The 25,151-nt window shown below is 36.6% G+C and overlaps 1 long non-coding RNA gene across 1 annotated transcript; it reads left to right on the top strand.

Annotated features, from left to right (window-relative positions):
• The first annotated feature begins 8,081 nt into the window (after positions 1 to 8,081).
• Positions 8,082 to 13,815, top strand: LOC147484462 (uncharacterized). The gene is made up of 4 exons (XR_015206233.1): positions 8,082 to 8,296; positions 11,267 to 11,355; positions 12,978 to 13,072; positions 13,716 to 13,815. It is a non-coding gene; the product is annotated as an uncharacterized LOC147484462 (long non-coding RNA).
• Positions 13,816 to 25,151: the final 11,336 nt, after the last annotated feature.

Raw genomic sequence — 25,151 nt, 5'->3', positions numbered from 1 at the left:
AAACCAACAACGGCCTACGCCTCCATTCCTCCTTACTCACCCCCACAATCAAGGAAGACTTCCCCTTTACAACCTGCAAACTAAAGTTCATTGCAACCGACCTCTTCACAGAAAAATGCTCTAACACACCCCTAAGCAGATAGTACAACCCCGCTCATTTAACAAATCCAACACATGGAAAACCCTCTAACTATTCCCTACGAATTGACATGGGGCTTTTCCACAATAGTTCAAAACCTCAACAGTAAGACGGGAAAACGACAACTTCATCCCAGCTTTCAACTGCCCATAACAAATCACCACTCCCCCATCCGAGGAACATAATCATTGTTATATATCCTCCTCTCCTCACTCAGGTCGTATATCTCCAGGTCGGCATCTACCCAACCAAACTCATCCTTCAGATCAGCATAAAGCGACCTAGGCCCCAACTCCTTAGCCATCGTCTCCACTGAAGAAGACGATGAAGCCCCAACTCCACTACGAACTCTAGTCTCATCATCTCCATCACTTATCGTTCTCTCTCTCCACTGATCTACCTCCACTTCCCCACTCAAACTATCACTGGTCATAGACATTATGAAATCAAAAAGAAACAAAGATCAAGTTTTTTTAAAAAGAAACGCACCTGGAAATCAAAATGAAGAGAAAGGTTGGCTGGTTTTTTCTTTTTAAGCTCTGCTTTTTCTTCACATGAATTGGTAGAATGAAGATACGAAAGACCTTTCCCACACGAAAACCCTTTGACTGCGCAAACCTCAAGAAAAACAAACCTTTTCGTATTCCCACAAATGCAATGATAACTCGCCCACAAACCGCCGCGATTTTGAGCCCACGAATCCAACCTAACTATTCCCGCACATTTTTCAAAAGCCAATTACACCAACCAGCTGTTCGACACGTGTTTTAAAGCTTTATTTTACCTTTCCTTTTTTATACTACAGCTGTCCAAAGAACGGATAAAATAAAGGGGGATGTGTAAGTACCCTCCGTTCTATACTACAGTACACGTATCCACACACCAGGTCGTACCAATCCATCAACTCATACCTATCCATCAGAGCGTACCAACGACCCAAACCCAGGTCGTCCCCAGCATCAGTTACAACCATTTATAGAAGCAAATCAACTAGCACAATCCTGGATCTCAGTCAACGCAACAATCAATGAGACATTTACTTCTAGTAACATCAGAGTAATGACGGATCATCAAGATAGCACACAAGGTGGATCTACACTTCATAACGGCCTTGAGCAAATAAGGAAAGTCAGCTCAAACATCTATAAGTAGAGAGAGATAAACTACGTAAGGCTTGATTCAAGTTTACCCCAATAAACTTGATACGTAGGCAACTCTTATTCCAAGAAGAGTGCAGCCATTCCCTATCAAACAGATCATTAGGTCACCCTAAGAAACTTGATACGTAGACAACTCTTATCCCAAGAAAAGTGCAACCATTCCCTATCAAACAGATCATCAGGTCGTTGTCCCCTAAACACCAAACCTCTACAGAGGGTACTATGGAAAGTAGGAGATGGCACAAACATATAATACCTATTTTATCTGAACTATGGATTACTATAAATGATAAGCCAATCTACCTTAGTAGATTTGCAAGCCTTGATGACCAAGTATGAGGTTCTTGGTGTGTTCAAGACTTTCCATAGCATGGTGGAAAGAGATATCGGAAAACCTTTGAAGAGTATTCGTACAGATAATGGAGGAGAGTACATTGGGCTGTTTGAAAAGTATTGCAAGAGTCTTGGGATTCGTCATGAGTAGACAGTACCCACGAAACCGCATCTCAATGGTATAGCCGAGAGGATGAACCGTACCATTGTAGAGAGGATGAGATGCATGTTGTCTCATTCTAAGTTACCAAGAAGCTACTGGGTAGAAGCAATGCACACAGTAGTACATATGATCAACTTATTGCGCCTTCGAAGTCTCTAAATATATAGTGATTATCGAAAGAGAGTATGGTCAGGCAGAGATTTTGATTATGAATACTTGAGTGTATTTGGATGCAATTCTGGTTCTGTCAGGTTAGGATGTTTTACTTCGGCTTCAAAAGGCCGTCTTAGCCTTGCTATCGGGAAGGAATAAATGTAGGATGCTCTAGTTTGGCAGTAAATTACCGTCCTAGACAGTGGTTCTGGAAGATGTTCTTAGGCATCCGATTTGATTGCATTTAATCTTTGAATTCAATAATTTTTGCCATGAAACTTATCTTCACATACAATGTACGTGCTGTATAATTGTTTCTCCAGATCAATCAACTTAATAAAATGAAATATTACTTGATAGATGCTTGGAGCAGTGATTTCTTGACCTTAAGAGTTGGTCGTGAAAAAGTAAGTATCAATCAAGGTGTGAAAATGTAGGTTTTATTCAAGAAGTCCGCAGTATAAGGCTTCGCCTCTCCAAAAAAATTTAAGGATAGTGTATTATTGCTTGAAATAATGTACGTGCCAAGAAACGCCACCTTCTGGGATTTTGATGGAAAACACTAGATAGTATTTACAACTATGCAATGCATACAAGGCCACAAAAAGGACTATCTATTAGTCTACCCTACTATACCCTTTAGGTTATGAAAAATCTTTTAAATTAGAAAAAAGAAAAAAGAAAAAGGGAAGATGACAAAGTTTAACCCCTTTATAGCTGCTTTCTTGCAGGTGGCAATTAATATATTAATGGCGGAAAAAAACTCATCAAAAGCAGCTCTAAAAGGAATTCTGCCACCCTTCATTTCATCGATCCTGAGTACAGCATTGAAATCGCCAATAGTTAACCATGGTCGGTCAGTGTATAGGTTAGACATCTCAGTCCATAACTCTCTTCTGTTCACCCTGAGGCAGTCAGCATGTACAAAAGTCACCATGTTCTCGTCCACCCACACCGAAATCTGCTGTAGAGAGATGGATGCTACACTAACATTGATGCCTCTTTTCCAGAGAACCCACAAATTACCCTTTTTGTTAGGTAAATCGTTATGTATGAAAGAGCAGTCAATGTTTTCAAAGTTTCAGACGCGCAACACCATTACTACAAGCAGTAGCGGAGCCAGGAATTTAAGTGAGGGTGAGCCACCCAAACAACCAAACATACAAAAAATAATAATAATAACTAATTTCTTTTAACTAATAATTCAAACTTAACCCAACCACAAAACAAATATATTTCGAACATCAAATATCTTATAAAACGATACAATAGGAACATTGGATCAAGAGTTTCTAAAATGCAATGTCCAGAGAAAAGGGCAAGAGCCGGTAGAAAGCAGTAGACAACTAGACAATGTGGAATATTGAAGTGAACGGGTAAATGCCAACGCTAAGGTATGCAACCCTCTGTAGAAACTTGAGGCGGGGACTGACAAACAGAGCATTGTTGCGAGAGTAAAAGATCTCAATAGGAACACTGAACAAATATATAATGAAAGCACTAGTAGAACAAGATCGTACGGTGCAAATTCCTTCTTGAACACCTACAGAAACAGCTACCAATCGTCCCATTAGCCAAGATCACATACGGAGTTTACCAGCTTCACTAACGAGTAATGAGTCCATTACCACAACTTTTGACCAGAAGTCATCATATCCACATAAGGACCTATTTACAGTCATTATTTTCCAACACCCTAGCATGGGTTGGAACATCTTCAATCTTCATAAGAAACACCAATATGGGATCTTGCATCTACCATAAAAACTCATCCCTAAGTCCCTAACACAACCTCTATTGACTAAAAAAAATACTCCACCATTTAATTAAACATACCTCAGGTCTCAGTCGGCAGTCGCAATAATGACAACCATAATTAACACTAGAACACATTGACTCCCCAAAAAACTCCTAAATACAACCAGAAATGGACCTAATTAACCAGAATAGACAACTGACAAATTGCCCTTACAGTTGCAAACCTAAGTATTTAGTGAATTCACAACAAGAAATTAAGTAAGAGTTGCCATTAAATAATATGGTCTAGAAATCAGTACAAAAAGATCCAAAAGAAAACAGGAAATTAAATAATCTGAATCTTACCTAGTTACTCCACAAGAAGTCAAGAAGAGTAGAAATCTTTTAGTAGAAAAATAATGAGGGAGTTAGGGAGGAGAAGTGGAGTGAGTGAGGGGTTTCTTTTGTTTGGGTTTCTAGCGTTTTTTTTTCCTTTTCTTTTCTTTTGTTTGTTTTTTTTTTTTTGGTTCGACTGATACCATATATTTTTTTTCCGGAAAGTTGAGGGTGAGCTGGAGCGTACCCTGAGCCCTCCCTGGCACCGCGCCTTATGAGGGGCTCAGCTATGCAAACTAAGTCTGGACCAAATGACTTAACATAGTCCCTAAGTCGACTAATAGCCTTTTCTTTCTTAACACCTCTCATATTCCAATATATAATCCTCATTGAGAAGAATTGGGGGGAGAATTTACCTTTTGTTGAATACTAATAACAGTAGGTGTGGAGCCAACTGCTTGAGAAAGGGCTTTGTCAGTACAAGTACAATCACACTGTCCTTGTAGGAACCGTTATTTCAGAATGACAATTTCACTACAAACCGCGAACACCACGCGCAGCGGAATTAATGGGTGTTCACGATTTTGATAGAAAACATACCTTTCAATTCGGCTAAGATAACTCTGAGAATCCAATAGCAATGAAATCAACAACCACCTCTTGATCTTCTGTTGTATTCCTTTAGAACTGATTGGTCGTTGTGTGGACAACGGTCTACCAATCCCTTTCTCTCTTTCCTTCAAGATCAGAAACCAAGTTTCAGATCTACTTTTGCCTCTTTTTCTAAAGCATGAAAATGATGAATAGTGTTTTCGTGAATCGTGTTTTTGGGCCTGAAAGAGAGTGTTCTATTTATAGGCTACAGCAGGGACCATGAGGAGAAATTAGGGTTGGGCCTCCTGATGGGCTTGGGCTTCCCGTGTTCGCCCCGAACACATGACCCAAGTCCGTCAACAAATGGCTTATTCCACTAAAGGCCATTGTTGCACTACCGCCCTAATCCCAAATTAGGTATCAGCGTTTATGGGCTCCATATTATATGCTCGTTGATCTCCCCGTGTTTAAGATATCGAATGTCCGTTGATTAAGTCAAGTTACTGACAACTACGTTAATCAACTTCTTATGTCCTTGAGTAGTACCACTCAACCTCATTGTCATGTCGGAATAAATCCACCTGCAGGGTTTACATGACAATCTTTTTGAGCTCCTCAAGGGGACATCATCTACCCGACTTCCTGCGGGCCACGGATTCCTTCTATAATCAACAACACACCTTACATACAATGTCATTACCCAATCTATCGAGTTTGTTGATTCACAAATGAATCTCACTCATTGATGATTTAAAGTAATATACAATGTACATAAGTGTCCGTTATTATATCCGGATTAAGAGGACAAGCATCCATAATAATAGAGGTGTTTGTTCTCTTATATAGTCAGTATAAGGAGAAACTACCTCACTTGGTCCTGTTCAATATACACAAAGTGTACTAGTGTAATCCTATAGTCAAGATAGACTAATACCAGATTATACTACAACCGTACCAATGGTTTGTCCAAATCCATTTAGGTTGTGAACGATTACTTATACTTTATAAGGTACTGATGATATGATCTTCTGTGTGTTCACACTATATCATCTACAACATAAAATATTAGACACATGCATATAACTAATAACATATATAATATGCATAATATTTGCTCATATGATTCTCATTCAAAATATAGAGAATTGGAGTTAATACAAAAGTAATGCTTTTAGTATATAACCCTATCAGTCCTTTCCCATTTAACCTCTTAGTTCATTTTTTTTTTCACAACCATGAATCCAACACTGATTTCAGTTTCAGCTTCAGTGCCTTGAGCACCCGAATTCTGAACACCACCAGAGCTACTAACATCTACTATAACATTTTCTTGTTCTGGGACAGCCACAACTTGAGTAGTCTATGCATTCCCATGTAACACAACTTCAAGTCTACCTTCAGGAAGAATCTCACATACATCTTGTGCACTGTCTAGAGATGTAGCCGCCACCCATTCCTTACAGGGCAACTCATTGGTTAAGCTTGTAATCTTAGCATTGGTTTCTATCACCAAGTCCCATCAGGCAAATCAATTGCACGCAAATCTTTTGCTTGAACAGATGCTATATCTTCTTCAACTACCATGTTATTGCCACAATCAGCTGCACTTACAATAACAGTTTCCTCTGTATCTCGCTCTTTCCCACCTTGATTCTCAAGTGGAATTGCCTCCAAGTTCGTGTCGTCTTCTACATTTTCAGGTGACACCTGCAATATTTCCATTGCTTGCTCTATGCCCACTTCAACATTAAGTGCAACTTCATTATCTTTGCTGCCCGAAGAGCTTGCTCCATTTGCATTTTTCCTTCTCTATCTCTTCTTTTGCTGCGTACTCATGCCCGTCAAGTCAACATCCACTACCGCATTGGGGATTGAAGTTTCCTTGTCGATATTTTGTACCACAGTTGACTTTTCTTTGTGAAGAGCATTATTCTTCTCCAGAGCACTCTTCAAAAACTTGCATCGAGCAACTGAATGCCCAACTCCTTTGCAATGGTTGCAGAATTCCGGAGTCTTGCCTAGTTTCACAAGTTGCCAGAATCCAACTCCATGTTTCTTAGATTCTACCCATATTTTATCAGGGACTGGCTTTGATAGGTTCAAATCAACATAGACACTGGCATAGTAACCCATTTCACGTTTTGCAGTGATCTCATCCACATGGATTGGCCTACCAAGTACACGTTCAAGAGCCAGCAAATTCCTCACCTCCCAATATTCCAGACTAAGACCGGGAAAACGAACCCAAACCCACCCCAGCATGTGAATGTGTTTCCTTCTCTGTGGAGAAATTTGGAGTCCATTTCACTAAACGCAGAATTTGGCTATCAAAAATCCATGACCCTTGATCCCAAATCTTTTGAAAGTCCTCAACTTTATCAAACCTGAACATAACATGGCCTCTTCCAAGTGGTGTTACTTGAACAAAGCCAGATGGCTTCCAATGAACTCGAACCAGAACCCTTATGCGATCCAAATCGAGTTTGTTCATATCCAGTCTACCAACAAGGGACTGAGAACAATGCTCTATCCCTTTGTCGACTTCATCTTCAATAAGCGAGATAGTAGGGAACTCACCTTGCCTTCCAAGAGTTGGCAACGAGGAAGTATCCACATTTCTTCCATATTTCGGTTTGAGCACCGCTGCATAAGATCTTGAGGGTCTTGCCTGAGTTACTACCTCTGTCTCTTGCACTATGTTTGTTGTCTGTTCTTGGTTTTAAGTTGCCTCAAAGTTTAGGAAACCCCATGGACAGAAGGAAGTGACTTTCTCCATAATAGTTTACTAAAATGTTAGGATCTACGGCGAGAAACCCGGGGGCTCAGTTAACGGCTGCAGATGCCAGTCAACCCATTTAAAATGGAAAGTTTTCCCTCCAAATAAGGGAGAAAGGAGCCTTATATATCCACTGAAAGAACTAAAAACGGAAAAGAAAGAGGCTAAAGACTGAAGTACCCTCATAAGTGCCTGCTTTCATCAAGAGACAGTGTCCTCATAAGTGCCACTGCCACCCACATACATCAGTATGTACTAGCTCTAGTAGCTCCTTGGCTCACCATGCCTTCTAGATGAAAATGGTTGTCGAGCCTTCACATATATCTGCTTCCTTTTTTATGGGGGTTTCCTGTGCATAATGCTATTGGATTGGACCATTGCGATTCCTTTACATTTTAATTTTTCAAATCTAAACACCTTTAAGAGAGCGTGCCCGACTTAGCCGTTGTAACTTCAGCCACCAAACCATAGAAGCGTGGGCGAGCTAGCCGTGCACCTCACTTTTCTCCTCAGCCCATTCGCCATCTGTCCTTTTTAGCTGCCTAATTCTATCCGGCGTCCGTCCGGGTTTTCCCTCCAAATAGCACTCAACACCTACCTCTCCTAGCCATCTCCTCAGCTTAAGCCACTTGTTCACCTAATCAAAAGAAAAGAAATCATTACTCTGTAAAGCAAAAAATTGATTCTTATCCAATCAAATCATTTCAATCAGTACTTTTTATGTTCTTATCGACGAAACCCCCCCAACCATTTGCTTAACTTCTTCTTCCCATCGTACCAATTTCTCCTTTTTCAATCGTACCAATTTCTCCTTTTTCAATCGCTAACCCATCGGACCAATTTCTCCTTTTTCCAATCGCTAAGAAGAAGAAGCAGAAGAAAACAGCTATTAATAAGAGTAAGAGGTAAGATGCCTCTTTATTTACTTTTTATTATTTCATTGATTATTTCATGTTTGTCAATTGGAAATGTCATGTTTTTCCCCTTAATTCGTTTTTTAATTGAGTTGGGTTCGAAAATTGGATCAAACCAATGTTTTTAATTTTGTTAGCTAACTTTATGGATTGGATCAATCTCGTGTAGAAGAGAGGACTCCATTTACAAGTCCACTGACCTGTTAAAACCCAGCATATTCCAATCCAAGTTCTGCCCAACTTGTTGGGTTCCACTCTCAATAATGTTGTTGATCGGTGGAGGCTGATTTGTATGCGAGGAAGCCACCCTCTGATTATTGACGTAGTCATTTCGTTTTTGCGACACATTCCCCCGCTGTCCAGTTCCAAAACGTTATATCTGAGGTTGATGTGAACCTGGAAATTAATTGTAGTTTGGAGATGGTGCCTCTGCCTGTCGAACCCTAATCTGATGCTGCATTTTTTACATTATAGGCTTAAATGTTACACACTCTAGATGTGCATCAAATGCACATGCATTGCCCCAATAAAGCCACTACTTTCATCCCATTTTTTGGCCTATCTCACAAGATAAGCCTTTGGTTTGATAGGGAGGGTTATATGTGAGTTTAAGAGGATGAGAGTGACTTTGGTGTTTGACGGAGGGGGCCATGGAAACGCATAGGATATCGAGGACCAGGTCACAGGAGCTGCAGTCGTAGTAAAAGCCCTTGACATGCATGTTCGAGGTAGGGTAGTAAGCTTTGTTGGAGTAAATGGGTGGGTAATAAAGGTTGCAAGTGGGCTGGTAGCGCTTGGAGGATGAGGGCATGGTTGGGATCTGCATTCTGGTTAATATGTTGGTGTATTTGAGAGCATTGGATATAGAGGATATAATTGATAAGTATTAAAGTAACGCTAGTGTCATACCGTATGTGGTATAAGTGTCCAAGAAGTATTACTGAAGTAGCCATATTAGAATTGTCCATGGATATGGACACATTGGGAACATCGAAGTATATGGGTATCAAGTGTCGCTGAGAGATTATCCTCCCTTTGATCTGTCCAGATTATTTTATTGAAGAAATCTGGCAATTCCAAAGTGTACAAGAATATAAGTTTGGAGAAGGCTGCTGGATGTTGGAGAGCTCTAATGGATGTTTATGGTTGAAATGTTCAATGGATTGGTCATATTTTAGCTTCCCAATCCCTTTCTGTTTCTCTTAGATAGAGATGAACACAACGGAGACCTTGATCCCTTGAATCTATATGTTCTCACAAGATGCTTGATTCTAACATGTTAGCTTCAAGTTGATTTCTTTTTCTTCAAGGTCACCAAATATTTTGTATTAATCAAGAAAAGCAAAATTCAGTTAAATCCTTAGGTGTGCAATTGTGCAAGTTGACCATACTGTTATTGTCAATGTCGATGGACCCTAAGAGCTGACAATTTTGACCCACCCTTATATTTTTCCATCTTGCATACTCCGCATTATTAATCCTGGTTGGGAATAATCTTCATCTTAACAAGGGGCGATAAATTACAGTTAATATCTGTATTGATTGACCCTACGTTCTTCTACGTTGTCCTAGCTTCTCAACTCCGACCCATCCTTCTCAACGTCTACCAAATAAAATTATCTCATAGCGGGTTTATATAGCATATTATTAAAATACTTACCCACTGTAGCATTCTCAGGAAATTTGTAGAAGTTACTCTTCACAAACGAAAGTTACTGAAGTAGAATTCGTTACTCTTAAATAATTTGATCATAAGGAGATTTACTTTCGGTTTCCGTTTGCATAGTACCCACCTTAGGAGCCACTTATCTTCAGGCACATCTACATTCTATTGTTGTCGAAGAATTTCTAATGCAAGAATCTTAGATAAAGTTTGTTGTTATGTATTTACAAGTCGATCAGGGGATGCAATGCTTGATTATGAAAACATCATAAGGCTTAGGTAGGCAATATAAAAAAAATAAGGACTAGCCCGTATTTTTATATTTACTTGCATGTTAAATGTCACTCTCTTCCTGCTGACTTGAACTTAGGTATAGTAAACTACCAGTCATGTTGTTTGTTGGAAGTCTTTATTTTTAAAACTGTGTAGCAGCCCCTTCTCAGTATATACCTGTTACAATATGAAGTTTGTGGGTTATGGTTGCTTTCATACCCTTTTTGTCTTAAAGGCTTAATGCTTAAGGGTAAGATGTCCCCATTAACTCACTTGACCTCTGGGACTTTAGGACACTCTAGCCTTAACTTTGACTTCCAGCTTTCAGTTTAGGAATAATAGGTGTTAGGGGACGTATTTAGTATTTCAATAGTATTTTTATTCGCCTAGCTCAAGTTTATGTCTACGTGGTTATTTACAAACGGTATTCGTTGGTGACACACGAATCCCCCTACTTCACAACTATAATTATATATAATAATAAAATTCAATAAATTCGCTTCTGTCAAAGAGTTTTATAAACAAATTAACTCCTTTGGACCCTGTGCATCAATGCTCAATTATACGTTATCTCCCTCCATTAGTTTATAGTTATGATGATTAGTAATATGGTTAGTTGCGGCTACACTTTTTAATAATTTCCAAGCCCTTGAACTTACATTAGAGTAAACTACCCGTCATGTTGTTTGTTAGCAGTCTTCATTTTTTGAAGTGTGTAGCAGCCCCTTCCTAATATATACCTGTTACAATGTGATGTTTGTAGGGTTATAGTTGGCTTCATACCCTTTTCACCTTAAAGTTTTAATGCTTGAGGCTACGATGTCCCCGTTAACTCACTTGAAAAGACAAGATACAACTAATATTTCAACATTCCATAGGTACGTCAAGCATTTTCTTTCTATACTGCTTAGATATATATGTATGAAACATATTCATTTCGTCATTTATTAACACTAATTTGAAGTCTTCGGATTACCTAATTTCTACATTGCTAATAGATTGATCACATGTTGTTTTTCTTTCAGTTCTATATCTCACTATATTAGCTAAGTTGCCGACCTTGCTTGCTTTTTGACTTTTTCTTGGATTTCCTTGAAGAATAAGAAGAAATAAGGTTAGACTTTACAACAACTTCAGTCTTTTATTTTCTGATTATCCAATTGTCCAGGATTTATAATTTAATTTACTATCAAAATATGCTATGAAATGATTGTTAAATGTTTATGAAGGTCTTCAAATGTGTTGCTCAGATTGACGTTGCTTTTATATATATATATATATATATATATATATATATATATATATTTAGGTGTAAAAGGAATATGATGATAGTAGACAATTTCGTCTAAGTGCTTTAGCATAATTCTTTCCATACAAGTTCCATCGAGCAATTCCTATTTGTACTTTTTGTTCGTGACCCCCTAAAGCAACCTACTTGACATCTATAACTATATACTAAACTATTTATAATAATTAAATTAAATAAATTCACTTCCGTCAAAAAGTATTATAGACAAATCAACTTATTTGGACTTTATACATAATTTCTCAAGTATATGTTTTCTTCTTCCATTAGTTTATAATTATCATTATTAGTAATTTGGTTAGCTACGTATATATTTTTTCATAATATTCAAGCCATTGTGGGATTTCAGAACTTTCAACTCTACTAAAGTTTGGGTTCCCGATTACTCTTGACGGTTGTGCGATTGAGGCTTTAAGTAGTTATAACTTTTAAATTGAATTTATGTCTATAAATACAACTGTTGCCCGAGTTGTCTATATCATGTAACGAGTTGTCTATTTCATGTGATGATATATAATCATAATTATTCAACCCAAAAATGTATGTCAAGCTCTGACATTTATTGTTTTTCGTTTTTGCATTTATTGTTTTTCGTTTTTGCAGTTATATTTTTTTGCTCCAACTAAATTGTTAGCAACAACGTATCTATAAACTATAAAGAGGTCTTAACCTTTGTTAACCTACTTTTAAGCTTCTTAAATCGTTTCGTTAATAATTGCCCATCCTCTGTGTTAAATGGTATTATTATCGCCAACATAAGTTTCCAACTAATATAGTCTGTTCAATATCGTTACTTCGTATGAAAATATTTAAGGAATGTTTATGCATGTTTGATAAATGAACATATTAAAGTCTAACAAACAATGGTATCTTCCAGGGTGTACTACCAATATCTGTTATTTATTTGTTACACTCAAGAGGATTTCACTAGAAACTGAAAATCAGGAGGTCAATGCTAGCAGATTAAGCTTGACATGACCATTGTGGCCAGTAATATTTTTCACTCAAGTTTTGAATGCTTACCAATTAACACAGACATTGTACACCAACAGTAACCAGTCAATATGGTTTGTGGCAGACGTTTGGAATGTCCACATGCGCCTATGTTGATGTATTTAGCTCCTTCTCTGCATCATCCATAACTGGTTCATTACTTCATAGTCAATTTCACTTTGCTGTTAGTAGTAGACAGGTATTGCGTTCGCGGTTTTGTCTACCTTTATTAGAAACATTACTCTTTTACCTGTTTTTAAGTACAAGACTCAAGATTGTCAGTGTAACAGAAGGTAGCAAAAGAGTTCCACAAAGAAAACTTATTGACAACTTAAAGTCTTCTTATACTAGCTATACTAGCTAAGTGGAACGTGTATCGAGGTGTTTAGATGTGTTCCTCAGACTGATGTCGATTTTTTTTTTTTTGGTTTTTTTAGGTGTCAAAGGAAGGGGATGATAGTAGAGGATTTCGTCTCACTGCTCCAGCTCAAATTTCTTGATACAACTTTCATCAATAATTTCCTGTTTGTAGGTAGTCCCCAACTATCTTCGTATCTTTCTTCAAATATGATGTTATATTTCTATGCTATTATGTTATCGTATCACTTTAAACACTATTAGGCGTTATGATTTGTTCTCCCGTACAAGAAGCTTCTATCGTTATTCATTTTTTTTTCATTGTATCTAACCCCATACACATTTCAACATCCTCCATATTACACGGCTTACATGCATGTATATTGAATACATTGGATAGGCAGTCATACAATAATTCGTTGCTTTATTACTTAAACTGTTTGTTAGCAGGTCTAAACATGCTGTCAATGTTTGATAATGTCTACGCGCCTTTATATAACTTGCGAATTTTATCAACATTGTAGTTGTTTGTTGTCTATAGTACTCACAATTAGTTACTCATCATTTCACTTTATTTTATCATCATCACAGACTTGCTGGCATATGATCTTTGGCCCCTGCATTTTGGCCCCTTTTGATTTATTAAGATCACTAATAGCAGCTTATTGAAAGTTCATGCGATGAATTACCCCTTTTATAAATAATGGGGTTCTATTGACCTCCTGAATGTCTACTTCATCTACAATATATTTGTTTATAGTTGAAGTCTTCACAATAGGATTGTATCTGACTAATCTACTCATATTTAACTCTTTTAGGTGGTTCCACATGAAGCCTACAATTGGTTGTCCACTATTGTTAGGATTTTTCTAACAAAGTACCAAAGACTGATCATGCTTTGCTGGTATTCCATAGGTATTTTTTTTTAAATGTTAATATATCTTAAATTATTTGTGCAATTAATTTTTGTTACATATAAGAATTAAATCATTGTTACATCGTTAAGGTTGACATAAGATTGGAAAAACTATTCGTGTTTTAATTCTGTATAACCTAATATTATCTATTTTTATATAGTTTAATATAGCTACAACGAATTATCTGTCAAACTAACTTAGGTTAACCCTATTTCTTATAATGTGTTCCCCTAATTTTGTTATTTTTTTTAATTGTTTCATTAACTATTCACAAGGCTATACCTTGATCAATTTATTAATTTAAGTTATATAATGATAATAGTTATCAATTTGGATTGGCATTGCAGTCAAAAATATGTTATTATGTATTTAACTTCAATGGGTAACCTGCCTATTAGCTTAGCACAAAATTCACTCCTTTTGACCTTAACTCCAAATCATATAAATATTTTTCAGAAAATTTTATTGGTTGGAGTTAGACGATTGATATTCGGTCCATTTAAAGTCATACACATGGTAATTTGTTACTTAAAATTCTATTGTGTTCTCTGTCTTGCTTCAATCTTAACTTCATAGTCTCCATGACTATTTTTTCTAATCAGTTAACAATACGAGCTTCGTACATAGGCTGAGTATGTGATAATTGTACTGATGGTATAGTATTGACTTTAACTATATTAGAACATAGCTCATTATATCCTGTTAGGACAACAATAATTTCTTAAAGTTGGTCAGCATGGTCATAAAGGAGAGGTGTTTGATGCTAATGGACGTGCTTTGGTCTTTACTGTTGTATTCTCCGGTTGTAATCATCTTTCTCTGATTAGCTCAAGTCCTGCTTCCATCTGGTCTGACGATCATTAGCTTCTCTCTGTGTTTTCCCAAATACTTAACGTGTGTTTTTTCATGAAAACCAACTTCTTCTTTTTAAAACACTAAGAAGAAGAAAAAAATAAAAAGAAGAAAGAAAGCAAGTCCCAAGAGGTCAAAAGCCTGTTTTTCTGCTTTTTCCAGTCAATTTTTTTTTTGGTGGGTTTGAAAATTGGATCAAAGGGACTTTATATATAATATTATTAGAATACTGCCGAACTGTAACATTCTTAGGAAATTTGTAGAAGTTACTCTTCACAAACAAAAGTGACTGAAGCAGAATTCGTTACTCTAGAATAATGTGATCATCAGGAGATTTACTTTGGGTGTATGTTTGCTTAATACCCACTTAGGAGTCAGTCATCTTCACGAACATCTACATTCTATTGTCGTCGAAGAATTTCTAATGCAAGAATCTTATCGATAGCCACAAAATCTGGAAAAATTCAAATAAATCGATCCTCACTGTTGCTTCTACAACTCTTAAATATGATAATGGTATTGTCATATATAATCAAATTATTATTATTTTATATATCTACTTTACATATCATAATATATTGTGTACAATCTTTTAAAAATAATATCATCATATCTTTTATACGACATGTGAATATGTGATGTCCTCTACATCATCAACAAAGTTATATCTTAATTTAGACATTCCAGAAGTTGCGATTATTAAAAATAGGTATCATTGCTAAAGCAAAATTAAATTTAAGCTAAACAAATGTTTGCAACTTAACATTTTAATGATGAAACTGTCTTCCGTTATATAGTCCAATTCAAAAAGAACCTCAACAATTGCAAGTACAACCTCCTCAATCACTATCCCAATCAACTGAAGGTACATCGTCGTAGGAACTCACTACTCTATCTGATATTCTTGAGTCACTAAATGATATTCCGTTCTGAATGTAATCAAAAATATATATAGATTTTTTTTTTCTATATTATGGTTTTTGTACATTATTAACGATATTCTATTCAGGTTACTCAATTCAAATGTGAAGCAACCATCTCCACTATACTTTACGATGATGGATGATTTTATGTTGAATGTATAAATTGTCCTAAATCAGTTACTAAGACTGGCAATGTTTACGAATGCCCAACGCATGGAGTAACTGACACAGAAAAAAAGTAATAAAACTATACACAGTTAACATCATATATTTTATCACTTATACATACTAAACATTTTCAAATGCTCAGGTACCGTTTGAGAATGGAAATTATCGAATTTAAACTTCAAAAAAAGGAGTTGTCGTGATTCCGTGAAGCTGTTACACTTCTACATAAAACTGAAAATGAGCTACATATAATTGAATCACAGGTACAAAGCTACAATTGTTTGTCTAAATTTCAACCTTTTTCCATTTACAGTAACTTGATGTCTACAATAATTGATTGTATACAGGACAATGGTACTGAAATACTACTGGAGCTCTTTCAAAATCTTATTGGATATAAAGCTATCTTTAAGCTAAAAATAGATGAGTTCAACAGGCAACACAAAAATAGTTTCTTCACTGTTACAAAAATATGTCCTATTACAAGAGCTTCATCAAGCAAATAGGATCACAAGAACTTAATCAAGCAACTAGGCTCTCAGTCAAGATACTTACACAAAATCCAGTTTGTACTGTTAATATAGTGTGTTAAGTTGCTTTTCTCTCTACTATCTCAACTGTTAATATAGTGTGTTAAGTCGCTTTTCTCTCTGTGATCTCAGTTGTAATATGTACCTTTTCACTTAATTATGTTAATTATTAAATATTATGTTTGATATTCTTTTTTCCTTTTTTTTTATCAATCCCTTTTCATGGTAAACGTTTTCCCAGACATAATCAACTTAGTCCTTTTGAATATATATATACCAATCATAATTTGTGTTCATTTTTTTTTTTTTTTTTTTTTTTGTACCTTACTTAAGTAAGCTTCCACCTTTGACCTCCTTAATAATATGTTTGCTTTGTCAATACATACTTACACATTAAATTCGATATCAATATTGTGAATTAGTGGTTAACACTTATATTATATTCATTATTGCATCAGACTACCAACTATCAAACACTTTTCCATATAAACCATTACTACACCTAATACTTCCCCTCCCCACGACAACACATACAACATCAACATTTCAACCTTTTTAAACACACTACTCAAATTCTTAACATCAACAGCTTAAATATTCTTCATACTCATTGATAAGTGCTCAAAAAGTGCTATTTAACCCTCGATTATGCCTCTTGTTTAGCCATCTTAGTAGACTAATAGTGTTTGTAAGTTATGTTTTAAGATTCTACAGGTGAAAAATAGAGTTTTGTAGAATATTAGAGAAAATGGGGTAAAACGAAGCAATTCGGAGCATTAAGGATCACATGGGAGGTCCGTGGACAATCATGGAGAAGGCCAAGGAATTGGAGCTATTAAAGATGCGACTTGGACCTATTTTAAAGTCTATTTGGAAGCCCAAGGCCAAAGGATTCGTTGCTTGGACCAAAGCCCGCAAAAGAGGATAGAAGGATAGAGCAGAAGAGAGAAAATCGGCTTATCGCTCGAGACGATAGATCGATCGCGCCCAGGGCACGATTGATTAAGTAAAGGACGATGAATAGTGCGTCCAGACGCATGAATCGACATTGTAGCCAATTCCTTCTCAGTTTTGAAGATGAAGTTGGACTCTGAAAGAAGTCTATTTGTATTAGGAAACAAATGACGGTTTGGAATGTTTCTAGAGCTCATTGTAACCCCTATAAATAGAGGACCTAAGTGCCTCATGTAATTTGCCAATTCACTTATATTCTTGTCTCCAGAACTTGAGGCAGAGAGAGATTAATAATAAAAGATCGGTTTTAACTAGCTGAGTCTTAATAAATTAGTATTTTTAGTCTTATGTTCTTCGACTCTTCTTCTTCTCGTTCTTCGTGTTCTTCCTTCTATATGGAAGGCTAATCTTCTCCTTCAAGGGAGAAGATGAAGCCGGTGCTTAAGGTTTAATAATTCTTACGGTTCATGGTGTTCTTCAATCGGGTTAGTTCTTTATGTTTTTAGTTATTAGTTCCATTGCCCACAACAGGGGGATGGAAGTATAGAATAGGGTTTATGTTTTGCAATATTAATATCATGCTAGTGTTCTTTACTTTTCTTCTAGTAGTGTAATTCTTTAGAGTTAGGGAAGTATTCTTTGTGTTGCCTTAGAAGGGTAGCTCAGGGAGTGGCTTCCTAGGGGAAGTATTCTTTGTGTTTGCCTTAAGTGGTGATTCATTGAATGGCACTCTATTAGGAAGTACTCCTTGATGTTGCTCTTGGTAATACATTGAATGGTGCCCGAGCATACATAAAAGGAAAGAAGATATTAATAAGCATAAACATAGGAACAACCTTAAGTAGAGTTAATTGTTAACGATGTTTTGTCCAAGAGGGCATCGACACTCGCTCGATTGCCTAATTGTAGGCTACTTGTAAGAACAACCATGAAGCAGAATGTCATAGATTAAAAGTATTGGTGGATTCTAATATCTTGAATTCCCTCTCTTATAAATTCTCAATAGTTTAGTTAATTTAGTTTAGTTTAGCATTAGAATCTATAATCTCTACAATATTAGTTTTTAATCCCTCAAACCCCCTTTCCAGTCCTGTCTTTCACATAACATACACTTAAAAGTAGAACGATACCCTACTCATCCTTTACTTACTGAGGGATAATTAGGTTTTGATACGCTTCTTTTTGTTCAACGACTATCATCTATCTACATCATCCATATACCATCTAAACACACAAAAGGAGTGAGTGTCAAATGGCGCCGCTGCCGGTTTAAGTTGTTTATGTTTAACATTTTCTTTCAAGATTAGAAGTTTGGATCTTAAGGTAATTTTAGCCGCATCATCCATCCTTTTGAGAAAGATAGAAGCTTAAAGGACATCTCGAAGACAAGATCTACCATCCAGGTTAGTTGGATCTTCATTCTTTTTATTTCATTCTTAGTATAGTTGCATCATAGTTTAGTTTTATTGCTTTCTAGTATAATTGCATTTAGGATCTTTTCAACAATTGAAGTTGTAAGCCAACACAGCGAAAAATCAAACTCTAGTGTTTCTTGTCTGAATCTTGACAAACAGACTATCGTCTGTGGGACGTGGTATTTAAGCAATCCAAGTGATTCACCATAACCCTAGAAGAGACAGCTTTAGACAACGGGCGAGATACTAGCTGCAAAGCCCAACCAAGTTGAAGAAAAGTAGTTTTGCATATTAGTATAATTTAGAATAGTTGCATATTAGTTTAATTGCATTCAAGCATAGTAGGATAGTTTTTCATCATCTTCGCATATCAAGAATACTAAACAAGATTGATACAATGGCCGCAAGCAATGATGGGGGTGTTATGAACCCAAATAATCCTGAAGCTATCCCAACCATGCAAGCACAACAGAGGAAGAAGCTGAGCGATTTCTATTCACCAATCATTGGAGACCCACCCAAAGAAGATTGTTTTTTCCAGACGAAGCTAACCGGTTTGAACATAGAGCATCGGTAATCTCTATGCTTCCAAAGTTCAATGGTTCGCATAATGTTCAAATTTTTATGTTCACATGAACAAATTTCTATCGATCCCTCGGAACTTTCAAGAACGAGAATATCGAGGGACGAGAGTATCAAGTTAATTCTTTTTCCACTCTCACTCGAAGGTAAAAGCATCCGAATGGTTAATGCCGCACCGATCAATTCAATCAAGAACTGGGAGAAGTTGAGAACAAAGTTTATGAACAAGTTTTACCCACCCCGGAAGACGGATGCCACGCAAAGTCATCGACAATTTCAAAGGGAAGGTGGATCAAGAATATCATCAAAGCTGGGAGAAATTCAATAATCTGCTAGTCTCATGTCCACATCATGGTTATGATAAGAGCACACCGGCTCATTTTTCTTTCGAGGACTTTCTACTATGAACAAGCGGATGATACGATCCCAATGCATCAAGGTAAGTTTACATCATTGGATGGAGAGGAAGCCTACAACTTTCTCGAGAATTTAGTCAAGACACTCAACAATGGAGTACTAGCAACGAGGACGTAGCTAGAGTGGAGGGGGTGCCGAAGCAATTTGGAAACCAAATTCAAGAAGACCCAAATCAAGCAATGCTATCAATTATGGCAAGCCTATCAACAAGACTTGAAAATCTAAACAAGAAGTTTGATCAGTTATCCATAAATCCTCCAAAAGTAAACAATTTCCAAGCTAAACCTCAGCCATCCAAGCCTTGTTATGCAATTTGTGAGCTATGTTCTGATGAAGGCCACACCACTAAAGAGTGTTCGTACTATCTAGATACTAATGCAGAGGCATGTAGTATCAACTCTTTAGGAAGAAATAACCAGTTTAATCAGGGACAGAATTATTGGAAGCCACAAAATACAAATCAAAGGAATTTTCCTCCAGGATTCTAGAATCAGTCAAATCAGTTCCAGAATAACCAAGATCGGGTTCAAAACCGCCAAAGAACCATACGTAAATCAACAATCATACCAGAACCAGCAATACCAAGCCAACATAAACAGAGAGTTAGTACCAGATCTTATGAGTGGATACATTGCCCCTACGCCTCAGTCGAGCAAAGCAGTTATCCCACATATGGAAGAAGCTATCACCACCATTGTCAATGAAATGAAACGCACAAATCAAAGAACCCGTAAGTTGGAGAATAACTTTAGTGTCATTCAAGGCCGATAGGGCAAATCGCTGCTTTGACAGAGAGATCAAAATGAGCATTACCAAGCCAGCCGGAGCCAAATCCGAAAGGAAGAGGTGTCCTGCAGGTGGATCTAAGAGTAGTAACTGAGCTGACATGATCATGGAGGTGATCAGTACTAGAAGTTGTCCCAATGTGGCATACATCTTCACTCCTCAATATTGGTTCCAATAAGCTAAGTTGAGTGGCTTGTGTCTTTACAGACAAAGCAGTAGTGAGTTTGTCAACCTTAGCCTCTAGAGACTCCATTCTAGAACATTGACTTGCCTGAGATTGCTGGAGATTGAGCTGAGACTGTGCGATAAGCTCTAGAACACTTTCAAACTTCTCGATTTTTACGTGATAGCAAAGTAATGTGATTCTCGAGGTTGGCAGGTGTGGCATAATTTCTCCTAGGATCAGGCACTAACTCTCCACTTGTATTAGAATTCTGCTGAGAGTATAATTGTTGTTGAGGAACCAACTGTGAAGCTTGACTTGTCTGTGGAATATAACTTTGATCTTGTGAACCTGGGGGTCCAGCGTTTTGTCTCCAATAATTGCCTTGAAAGTTATTACCACCTTGGTTGGGCCTCTGAAATGAGTTAATATTGTACACTCCAACTGATGCATGTTGATAGTAAACAGGACATTCTAGAGTTGCATGAGAAGTGTCCGAACAGACTTCACAGCATTGGCTAGCTTGCATGACTGGGAAAGATTTAGCTTGAGACTTGTTGATCTTGGAGGGATTCATGGAGAACTGATTGAATTTCTTACTCAGAGTTTCAATGCTGGTGGCCAGGCTAGCCAATGTAGACTTCAGTTCTTGATCTGCTTGTTCATGTGCTTGGTAGCCAAATTGCTTTGGGTATATGGATGATGTAGATAGATGATGGTCGTTGAACAAAAAGAAGCGTATCAAAACCTAATTATCCCTCAGTAAGTAAAGGATGAGTAGGGTATCGTTCCACTTTTAAGTGTATGTTATGTGAAAGACGAATTTGGAAAAGGGGTTTGAGGGATTAAAACTAATATTGTAGAGATTGTATATTCTAATGCTAAACTAAACTAAATTAACTAAACTATTGAGAATTTATAAAGAGGAATTCAAGAGATTAGAATCCACCAATACTTTTAATCTATGACCTTACGCTTCATGGTTGTTCTTACAAGTAGACTACAATTAGGCAATCGAGCGAAGAGTCGGCCGATGTCTCTTGATCTAAAACATCGTTAACAATTAACTCTACTTAAGGTTGTTCCTATTTTTATGCTATTAATATCTTCTTTCCTTTTATGTATGCTCGAGCAGCCATTCAATGTATTACCAAGAGCAACATCAAGGAGTACTTCCTAATAGGGCGACCATTCAATGAATCACCACTTAAGGCAAACACAAAGAATACTTCCCCTAGGCAGCCACTCCCTGAGCTACCTCTTCTAAGGCAACACAAAGAATACTTCCCTAACTCTAAAGAATTACACTACTAGAAGAAAAGTAAAGAACACTAGCATGATATTAATATTGCAAAACATAAACCCTATTCTATACTTCCATCATCTGGTGTGGGCAATGGAACTAATAACTAAAAACATAAAGAACTAACATGATTGAAGAACACCATGAACCAGAAGAATCATTAAACCTTAAGCACCGGCTTCATCTTCTCCATTGCTAACTACATTGCTGCAAAGACTCATAGATTATAATGGGAGATAGTAAAAATTGACAAAATTCTTAATCAAGGCTTATGTGTGTACTTAGTCAATCTCCTATACTCTCCTATCCAAGAAACGGAATCCCTAGTTTACATTTAGACAGATAATCTCGACTTTCAATCCTCACTGGTCATACTCTCAACAAAAAATCTCTCAGAAGATGGTATACTATTTTACCTCATGTATGTGGGGAAAAGAATAATGCATACGAACATCCCACATACTACCTTGAAAAATAGACTTCTGAATGAAAGTAGTCTCATGGAAAGAATGTCAATCACATATGAAGTGTTGGGTCCTTCACTTTAGCATCCTCTCACCTATTCTAGACTTTGTATCATACTGTAATGATAAGTCATGGGTTGTAACTTGGCTTGGGTATTGGTTTATGAAGGAAAGGTAAAAAGGATTCTAAGGTTGTTTCTGAAAAACACTAAGGGTTTTGCTTCTTTCTTTGGAAGATTTCTTCAAATTCTGTATTACAGAGAAAAAGGTAGGAAATTACCATTGATGCCGAATATCAGAATTAGTTCAAGAAACAAATATGCTTGTTTTCCACTAGCTTCTTTCACTTTGAACAGAATGATGGACTTCATTGTATCTCTCTGATATTTCCTTGTAATCCTCCTTTTGTGGTCTTTCTTCCTCCTTGTGCCCCTCTTATTCTCAGAAACATATGGGTATGGCTGATAAAGATTTTGGCTATACTCCTTGTCTAGAGTTGGGTAAAGGATAAAGGGTTTTGGAAGAAAATGGCTTATTGTAAGGCTCAAAAGGGTTTAACATGATGGTCCTACTAGGTGGGATAAAGGCTGAATGGGTTCACTATTTGACTTATCAGTATGATACTCTGTTTTGAATAGACTACAAGACCTAATAGCTATCTCCCTAGTTGATGTCACTTCGTGATTAACCAAATCAATAAATAATGAGACTATATTACAACGACATAAAGAACTGAAAGATGTTGAGTCACTAAAACTCGGATTTTTCGTAAGAACTCTCCAAAGAACGGGTATAAAGCTCAAGTCTCACGGGCTAAGTCTAAAAATCTACCCAAAGTTTACTAGGGGTTTAAATCTCTCTTCTAGCAAAAGTACACAAACCCACGACCAAGTACTATGGTGGTGCCTTGATAAAGAATTCTATCAATAAGAACTATGTCCGAGCATAATAAATAGTCTAAGCGGTAATGAAATCAATAATATCAACTATCTATCAAACTCAACACTAAGTAGTATAGAATCTATATCCCAGACTCATCATTAAAATTCATTTTTCTCATGCTGCTGATATAGAAACAAAAATATTTTTGTTTTTTTTGAAAACTAATTTTCGAAATTCATTTCTCAAGTACACCCTCCCCCTACTTATGCATGCATTGACCTCAATGTATAAAGAAGTAAATATAAAGAAGTAAATGAAATGGATGAGAAAAAGGTAGGAAATTACCATTGATGCCAAATATCAGAATTAGTTCAAGAAACAAATTTTTTAGGTCTTTTTACGTCAGATCCCCAAGACGTAATGTGAGTCTTTTAAAGTCAGATTCTCAAGACTTTTGAGTCCTTTATAGTCAGATCCTCAAGACTAGTATTTCCACTCGAAAACTGATCTCTCAACAATATGCTTGCTTCCTATAGACATTTTATACTCGGTCTACTAGAGTTATGAGACTTTGACTCCGGCGCTTGCAACTCCTCTCAGTAAAGGATAAAGTTATGAAAATCTGAGGGCCCGGCTATCAATGGCACTTATACTAATGAGATCCTAAGGAGTCAAGCTTACGACGCTTGGCTTCTTCATGCAAAAAACTTAAACTAGACAGAGTAACAGGTTCAGCAAGACATAGAATGTAATCTTTAAGGTGTGTAGGTAACTTACCCCAATTTTCCGCTTCAACAGTGGTCTGATAAACCGGATCCTTGAGAAAAATTGCCTCCATGTCTCCAGTAGGTAACTCCAGAAAAGGCTTCAGTCGATGAGCATTGACTTTGAAACGAGTCCTTCTCTTTATGTCTTCTACTTAATAGCTCCAAAAGGTGTGACATGTCTTACTATAAACGGTCCCGTCCATCTAGATCTCAACTTTCCAGGGAAACATTTGACACTCGCTCCTTTTGTGTGTGTAGATGGTATATGAATGATGTAGATAGATGATGGTCGTTGAACAAATAGAAGCGTATCAAAACCTAATTATCTCTCAATAAGTAAATGATGAGTAGGGTATTGTTCCACTTTTAAGTGTATGTTATGTGAAGGACAGGACTGGAAAGGGGGTTTGAGGGATTAAAAACTATTATTATAGATATTGTAGATTCTAATGCTAAACTAAACTAAACTAAACTAAACTAATTAATTAACTAAACTTATACTAAAACTAAGAATTAGAAATAGGGAGAGAATATGAGAGAGATAGATTCAAGATATTTAAATCCACCAATGCTTTTGATTCAATGACCTTTTACTTCTTTCTTTGGAAGATTTCTTCAAATTCTGTATTGCAGAGAAAATTCTTCCTTTGTCTTAGCTTTTCCATCCATTCATTGCTTTTTTTTTTTTTCAACTTTTTTTTTTTTTTTTTTTTTTTTTTTAACTCAGTGGTATATCCTTGATTAGTACTGGATATGCTTGTTTTCCACTAGCTTCTTTCACTTTGAACAGAATAATGGACTTTATTGTATCTCTCTGATATTTCCCTGTAATCTTCCTTTTGTGGTCTTTCTTCCTCGTACCCCTCGTATTCTCAGAAACATATAGGTATGGTTGATAAAGATTTTGGCTATACTCTTTGTCTGGAGTTGGATATTGTGGATATTTTTTGATGTATCATGATACATTATTTATATTTATTTAAAATATAATGGTAAATATTAAATAAAATTGTTATATACACAAAATATCGCTAAATATCTTCAAATATCGCAAAATACCCCCAAATATCACAAATATCGCAAATATCATCGAATATCACCGATATTTGCAGTAGTATATATTTCTGAACA

This window comes from Coptis chinensis, chromosome 8 (genome assembly GCF_015680905.1).
Source record: "Coptis chinensis isolate HL-2020 chromosome 8, ASM1568090v1, whole genome shotgun sequence".
Taxonomy (NCBI): domain Eukaryota; kingdom Viridiplantae; phylum Streptophyta; class Magnoliopsida; order Ranunculales; family Ranunculaceae; genus Coptis; species Coptis chinensis.
Note: the sequence above shows the minus strand (reverse complement) of the source record. Positions and strands in the feature narration are given on the sequence as shown.